This window comes from Montipora capricornis, chromosome 8 (genome assembly GCF_036669925.1).
Source record: "Montipora capricornis isolate CH-2021 chromosome 8, ASM3666992v2, whole genome shotgun sequence".
Lineage (NCBI taxonomy): Eukaryota > Metazoa > Cnidaria > Anthozoa > Scleractinia > Acroporidae > Montipora > Montipora capricornis.
This window is the reverse complement of record NC_090890.1, coordinates 16904393-16906892: the sequence shown is the minus strand read 5'-3', so window position 1 is coordinate 16906892 and position 2500 is coordinate 16904393.

The window sequence follows — 2500 nt, the reverse complement described above, 5'->3', positions numbered from 1 at the left end:
GACGAATGCAGCAAGGGGGGTCCACAACAATTACGATGAATATGAAGATTTCAGCGACAGAGAGACAGAAACACATATCTGTGCTGCATTCATGGAAATGTCAGGAATGGCCACAATGGATGGTAAGCCATTACAAACAAGAATATTAACATTACATGAATACATGTACAATAGTAATACACAATAACTATACACAGGTTACGGTATAGATAATATCAGTTTGTTTATAGTTATTGTATAAGACTGTCATACATGTTCACCTGACACAAAATTTAAGTGGTGGGGTAGGTGAGGGTAAATGAAAAGGAACAATGTATTCGACTGTACTGAGGCATAAGTGGAGCTAGTTTATTGTGTGATTATTTATAAGTTTTAAGTAATGCATGTAATACTAATGGTATCCTTACATTTACTGTTGTTAGTTCTCAGTTTTGCTTCTCTAATTTGGGGTTCTGTTTTTGTTATGATATAAGCCCCAATACATCATGCCAGACCTTGAGTATGTACCAAAAACCACAGCACAAACATGGTTGCTAGAGATGTGTGAGCAGCTTGTGGAGAAGTTTGTTTTTCATGTGACTGATGTCCAGGCAATTTGCAGTTGTGTAGTGGAGGTCCTTTTGCTTGCAGAGAGGTCAGCTGCTCTGAGGAATTTGTGTACCATTAAGGGAGAATGAGGTAAAATTATACAGGAAGTTATACATTACTAACATCAACTGTGCTCACTACAGTCTCAATGGCTAAAATATGAATTTATGTTACTGTAACATACACACTGTTTTGGGGTGTATTTTAAACTCACTGGTTATACATTTAAAGTTAACTATCCTTTGACCTAGGAACCCTAAACACTTTTATTACTTTACAGTAATTACTTTACAGTAATCCCCTGTAGGCATGAAGTTGGCTGCCATGGAAGAAACTTCAATATCACATTTGGGGAGAGAGATGAATATGGATATTTCTACTGCCTGGCTGGCTGTGGAAATGTTCTCAGCACGAAAGCCTCAAGAAAGAGGTAATTTTGTTCATTAGTAGACAAAATATCTAACTGAATATGTAGTTTAATTTGTCTTATCATGCTGGTAATAATAACTAACAATGGCTTAGCTTTTGACCAACCTGAATGAATGGTCATGTGATGTCAATTTGATTGCATAACCATGAATGCATTTTTATTTCTTAGTTCATATGGCTTTAGCGACATAAGTCATCTCTTTTTCCCCAAACTAATGCAAATCCTAGCCAAAAAAAAAAACTTACAAGAAGAAATTTTAATGATAGTGATTATCCCTTTAGACATGAAAGATCCAGTCATCTTGAGTTCACCTCTGACAGTACAACTGCAGCTCCCACAGATGAAACAGAGCAAACCAATCAGGATCCGGTGTATAACTACCATTGTGCCAGATTAGCATTTGGACTTTTCATGGCTGATATTAACGATGCCATAAAAGAAGGAGATGGCACGCGCATGGTTGATGCCTACAAGTTAGGCCTTCTTTTTTTCCACCATTATGGTCATCCAAAATATGCCTATGTTGTGCTTTTACACTTAGTTCAACTGAAAGCTTTTCTACCAGAATCTGAAGCATTGGATCTTGAACACAACCGCTTTCACAATGAACATGGTGGCAGTGGCTGCAATATTTCCCTTGGTCTGAGGAAGGAACAAGACCACCATACCATAAAGCCAATGTGGAAGTCACTTGGATCAAATCTCAGTGAAGAGAATGCTGCTCGCCTTGCACATTCTCTTGAAGGTTTAAAAGGTGCACTTCACCCGGTGCATAGGGACTGTGAGGTCCACAGTAAAAAGGGTATAGGTCACAAAAATCCCCTGTCGAAACAGTAGAGAAAATTGTGAAATATTTGAACCAGAATAGTGTTTTTAATTTAAGAAAAGGAAGGGGCTGTTATCCCTCATTTGAAAACGTTCCCGTTAACCTGCTCAGTACCTTGGACCACAGGAAACTTCACAGCTGGATGTCAGAGAAAATTAAACTATGGGCTTCAATTTATGAGCCAGGTTACAACTCCAGGCTTCAGTTATACAGGGTTTGTACACTTTGTCAGACCAAAATTTCAAGGGCTTTCAAGGGCCAAATTTTGACATTTGTTTTTTTTTTTAAGCGACATCTGGTTTGTTCCTTCTACTGGGCAAACCTGCCCAGAGGGAAGGAGCACGAACAGGACTCGAGGTCCTATGCAAGGTGCTCCACCCTACCCTATCCAGACCAGAAAGACCAGACCACAACACCGGGAACTATATGCCCTACTCTTTACGACAGGTGTGCGGGTTCTTTTACGTCCCACAGGATTATGAACATTGAAGGGTTGTAAGATGGGACCTCCGGCTTATCGTCCTTATCCGAGAAGACTAGAGAGTCTAACCATTTGCAGATGTAATTACAAAGGCAGCACTTTCTCCTCAGTTATTTAAAGACCCTGAGTGTTGGTCCGGCCGGAGTTGAACTCACGACCTCCCGTGTGACAGCCC